The sequence below is a fragment of the Salvelinus sp. IW2-2015 genome, unplaced genomic scaffold (assembly GCF_002910315.2).
Source record: "Salvelinus sp. IW2-2015 unplaced genomic scaffold, ASM291031v2 Un_scaffold16391, whole genome shotgun sequence".
NCBI lineage: Eukaryota > Metazoa > Chordata > Actinopteri > Salmoniformes > Salmonidae > Salvelinus > Salvelinus sp. IW2-2015.
In genome coordinates, this window is record NW_019957564.1 from 216,567 (window position 1) to 222,328 (window position 5,762).

Here is a 5,762-nt window from a genome sequence, read left to right on the forward strand (position 1 = left end):
ATTTTTCTCTGTTAAGATCATTGTCTTTTGAATTTCTAGCCAAATGTAAAATGTTGCTGTTTTGATTAATTTAATGGAGTGAGTTAGGTCTGCTCTATACCAAATTAGCATACCCCCTGAGTTCCTTCCCTGTTCATACCTGGTAGTTTGGTGGATGAGACTACCAGCTCTCTGTAACCTAGAGGGCAACAAGTGGGTCCGTCTCCTCTATACCAGGTCTCTTGTAGGATGACAATGTCTGTATTTCCGATTTCTTTGATGAAGTCCAGGTTCCTGCCCTTCAGGCCAAAGGCAGATGACCCCAGGCCTTGGATATTCCAGAATGCGATAGTGAAGGCTTTGTGTTCCATAAAGTGTCCAATATTGTTGGTCGTATGTTTTGGCCTCAGGTCAGTAAGTGTGAGCAGAGCCTGCTGAGCATCTGGTACATGCCATTGGCTTGGGCTAGTGTAAGTGTGGGGCTTGGGCCTATTTGCCCGCTCACGGCCTGGGCGTATGTGTGACTTCCATGTTGAGGCCCTCTTTGCGGGAGTGGTGGGCATGGGGTGGGCAGGAGGGGCATAGGTCTGATCTGAGGGGGCTTAAATGGGGTGTGGTTATGGTTGACTTTGGGGGGGTGTTGATTGGTTGGGGTGGGGGTGTGTATGTGGCTGGTGGTGTTGTTGTCTGGATGTAGGTCCTCTCGGCGTGGGTCCTCTATGTGTAGGTCCAGGGGGGGCCCGCAGGTCTGGGAGAGTGTCTCGCTGGTTTGGCCGGGGTGTCTATTGATTTGTTGCTCCTGTGTGAAGTGTTGGGGCTGCGTTTGAGAACGATGTCCTTTAGGGTCCGGGCAAAGATGGGCACTGCTGCCTTGTATAGGTGGACCTGGCCATAGAGGCTGTTCAAGTCCAGGGTTGTGGGCCAGGAAAACATTTGGTTTTGAGGCACAGTCACGGGAAATAGTTGCGTTTACCCCCTGTATTGTAGCAGGGTGGAAGTCTTTTCGTGGTAGCAGGGTGGAGATAACCACTTGTGCATTGGGGAAAGTAGAAGAAGCTTTTTCAATCACTCCCTTCAGTGCTGTGGCCACCCTTTCCTGCTGTGCGCTCAGGTCGTTTGTGTCTGTGTGTTTTATTATGTGGCTAGGTGAACCTAGTTGGTCCTCAGACAGAAGGTCTAGGGCGCGCTGGGTGTTTGGACAACAGAGTTTGTGTTTGGGAAAACGTTTTTTTTTTCTTGTATATATTTCCCATTTGAGTCCATAAGGAGTACAATCTGTGTCTTGTGTATGTCCTCAATGGGTTTGGGGGGGTTGTCAGGAGGGCTATCAGGGAGGCTGACAGGGGGGGTGCTCAGAGGAGGTGAGATCCCCTGGGCTTGGGGTTCTTCATTTGTCTGTTCTGCTGWGATGTCGACGCTATGGTCAGGGTCTGGTGTGAACTGTTCTGCTGTGGTATCGAGACTTTTGTCGGGAGCTGAGGTGGGCTGTTCTGCCGGCTTCTYTGCGGRGGTGGCCACCTCTCTAGTGGGTTGTTCTCTGTCACATGCCATCCCCCTCACCCTCACCTCCAGTAGTCTGATCCTCCCCTCTAGTGCTCTGTGCTTCTCCTGCTCTTGTTTTTTATATTGTTGAAGTTGTCTCACCACAGTCCAGAGTGCAGATATGTCTCTCTCCACCTCCAGCTCTCCGGGTCTGGYTAAGGGGGTGTTGTTGTTCTGGACTGTTGTCTGGGTCTGTGCTGACTGGAGTGTAATCACCTGCTGTTCCAGYTCCACCTGCCTTAMMTCCAGCTGGGTAAATGTATCCTTCATTTCAATGAGGGAGTAGTACCCTGTGCTGGGAGGTTGACTTTCCGCTTGGGGTTGCTCGTCTGTRGGGTTATATAATGAAGAGGTCTGGTCTGACCGGCTCGGGGTGGGGGTAGCTTTCTCAAGGGAGAGCTTCTCCTGCTGGGCYAATTCTTTGATGAGGTGMAAGTCCAGCTGAAACTGTTTGGGGTTGCCCTGTACCAATACTGTTCCAGACTTATAGAGATTTATATTACCCTTAACAGAGGGGTAGTGTGCTAATATATCACTGTGCCATGCCAGGGGGTGGTTTGTGTGGAAGATGAGGTTGCTTTTCCATATGGATCTTCATTTTGTGATCTTTTCTTGCAGTATCATTCTTTACATTCACAGGGAACTGTATTTTAATTACCTCTGAACAGCGGGAGGCAGCTTCTAAAGCTTCTGAGTTTTGATTTGGAGTGAAGGTTATGTTGTAGAGGGTAGCATCCTGTATATGTTCCTGACAAAAGCTCCAAGTTTATCTAACTCTAAATCTATMTTTTTTYAAGAACATGCTTTAAGAACATGCTGAAAAATGCAGGAGCTCATCTATCTCTCTCTCTCTCTAATATTTTAAATTTTTTCCTTACATCTCCCCCTTCCCTCCTCTCTCTCTTTCTCTATATCACTTCCATCTCTTTTCTTCACTTGTTCTAAGTCTCTCATTGTCCTGCTCTCTTCTTCCCCTTCTCCCTCTGCTTTCTCCTCCCCCCTCTCCCTCTGCTCTCTCTTTTCTCCTCTCTTTTTCTCCTTTCCCCCTTCTCTCTACTCAAACCTCACTCCTGTAGCTCACTCCAGCTCCATGTAGGGGAACTTTCTTTCTCAATAAAACATCAACTACTCCAACGTGATTTCCTGGTGGCATTTCTCGCTTTTCTATTCCCCCTCTCCACCCCCTCTTTCCACTGTGATCATAGGAAAACACATTGTGATGTTGGACAATACAATTAGCTTTTCATTCCATCAGAGCTGCTGCCTTTGATTCCACTGCCTGGTTTTCTCGGTCCTTTCACCAGCCTGTTGTTTTACATCAACTTTACAGGCTCTTGTCTATTTCATGTCTCTCTTTGATGTGCATTCATTTGAAGTAATTCTTTATCCTCGGGTTAGTAGTTGTTAATACAATATTTATTATAACGTTATTAAATCATGCTTTGATTGTGCGTTAGGAGAAACAGGAAGTGATGTGATAACCTTTGACTCCTGTTGTGTGCTGCGCCTCTTCCTGTCCCCCTCTTCTTATTAAATCAGGCTTTGATTGTGTACGGAGAGGAAAGAAGAGGAAGAGAGAGGCCCAACTCGGTGGAAAATCTGTATCCCTCCAGCAGGAGGCGTTTTTTGTTGTTTTGCCCACCAATCAAGGAGTTTTTGTATGGAGGTCAATGAGAGAGTGTAACATTTTGTCAACAAACATATTCATGATTATTTGCTACATTAGGTTTGTTTGATCAAATAGCAGTTTTGTAATTCTTAAKTTGTTTCGAGTGTACTAATACAAGTAGGAAACATGACATCACTTCAACTTTGAGAAACAACACTTGATATCGGAGTTGTCTCGAGATTGCTATGCATATTCATGGAATGAGGCTAGAAGCAAAGCCTCTCTCTCCATTGAATACAGGCRGTTGAAGTCAACWACCCTCATCTAATATTCAAAAAAGGATTTCAATAATAAGATGTATCCACCAATTCAAGGAAAGGATAGGCAGGAGCTAGACACGACGCCGTGCCGCTTTGTGGACAACGACTCCCATTGTTAGAGACATGCATCTTATATCTTGTGAGTATATCCATAGAGAAACAGGAAGTGATGATGACCTTTGACCCTGTGCACTGTCTATTGTCTCCCTCTCTGTAGGTGATAGCCCCTGAGGAAATAGTGGATCCCAATGTGGACGAGCACTCGGTGATGACCTACCTGTCCCAGTTTCCCAAGTCCAAGCTGAAGCCTGGTGCCCCGCTGCGCTCCAAGACTCTGCACCCCAAGATGGCCAAGGCCTATGGACCAGGTGAGAGAGAGAGACTGGGAATGTAACGACTGACTTCCTTCAAAGACTTCTTTAACTTGTTTATCTATAAATAAATTATCTGGGCTCCCGATAGGACTGACCTCTATAATATATAAACAACTATTGGAAAGCTCATGTTCTGACCTAGCCATTAAAAAAATATGGTCCACAGATGTAATTGAATCTGAACAATCCTTTAACTGGAACAGAATATGGAAAAATATGACCTTGGCATCCCATAATCCGAATCATCAATTTACACATTTTAAGTTTATTCACGGACTGTGTTTAACACCAGGGAAATATTTGATGATGAAATGGGCCCCAACTCCCAACTGTTSACTGTGTCCCCTAAATCAGGTAGACACATTCCTCCATGTGATGTGGCCCTGCAGTTAAATGTTTCTGGGCAAAGTTACAAAAAGTATTTAGAAGTGCATGAATGTAAATATTCAATGCTTTGCATCTATTATGTTACTTCACGAYGATAGCTCCTTGATTCTCTCAATCAATCAGAGATGATTACTACTGGCAGGCAGCACTGCCGCCAAAAAAGATGTTTGCTCTTAGATGGTAATCACCTCACTCTCTCCTAATCGCAMGTGGATACAGTTGTAATTGACAGCAAGAATGAATGGTGCTAGTCAATGAACAACATTGCTCAACATTGACATTATCCCACCACTGGTTAGCCACTATTGGCTTAAAAAGCCAAACCTAACACTATCTGCCAATTAATTTCCAGAAATATTGCCCCTGTCTGTCTGTGTGGTGCACACGTTTGTGTCTATCTCTCCGTGTGTAGCCAGTTGATGTGATAACCGTCTTGTGGGTTGACAGAAATACTTTCCCCAAAACCTTCTCAATTGAATGTTAACTACAAAGTAGGCTTACCTGGCAAAAGTATATCATGAGTAAGTATATCATTTGTATCTTATTTGTTATTTGAAAACTTTTCCATWAAAATTATTTAAATTACATTGGCTTGCGAAAGTATTCAACCCCCTTGGCATTTTTCCTATTTTGTTGCCTTACAACCTGCAAGTCTCTTGRSGTATGTCTCTATAAGCTTGGCACATCTAGCCACTGGGATTTTTTGCCCATTCTTCAAGGCACAACTGCTCCAGCTCCTTCAAGTTGGATGGGCTCCGCTGGTGTACAGCAATCTTTAAGTCATACCACAGATTCTCAATTGGATTGAGGTCTGGGCTTTGACTAGGCCATTCCAAGATATTTAAATGTTTCCCCTTAAACCACTCAAGTGATGCGTTAGTAGTATAATTAGGGTCATTGTCCTGCTGGAAGGTGAACCTCCGTCCCAGTCTCAAATCTCTGGAAGACTGAAACAGGTTTCCCTCAAGAATTTACCTGTATTTAACGCCATCCATCCCTTCAATTCTGACCAGTTTCCCTGTCCCTGCTAAGGATGGTAATCTCAGGGTGTTGAGAGGTGTTGGGTTTGCGCCAGACATAGCGTTTTCCTTTATGGCCAAAAAGCTCAATTTTAGTCTCATCTGACCAGATTACCTTCTTCCATATGTTTGGAGAGTCTCCCACATGCCTTTTGGCGTACACCAAATGTGTTTGCTTATTTTTTTCTTTAAGCAATGGCTTTTTTCTGGCCAGTCTTCCGTAAAGCCCAGCTCTGTGGAGTGTACGGCTTAAAGTGGTCCTATGGACAGATACTCCAATCTCCGCTGTGAAGCTTTGCAGCTCCTTCAGGGTTATCTTTGGTCTCTTTGTTGCTTCTCTGATTAATGCCCTCCTTGCCTGGTCTGTGAGTTTTGTGAGTGGCCCTCTCTTGGCAGGTTTGTTGTGGTGCCATATTCTTTCCATTTTTTTATAATGGATTTAATGGTGCTCTGTGGGATGTTCAAAGTTTCTGATATTTTTTTATATCCCAACCCTGATCAGTACTTCTCCACAACTTTGTCCCTGACCTGT

At 44.8% G+C, this 5,762-nt stretch overlaps 1 pseudogene; it reads left to right on the forward strand.

The window, feature by feature from the left end:
• LOC112080586 (filamin-C-like) overlaps window positions 1–5,762 on the forward strand; it is a 98,763-nt pseudogene that overhangs the window by 67,762 nt on the left and 25,239 nt on the right.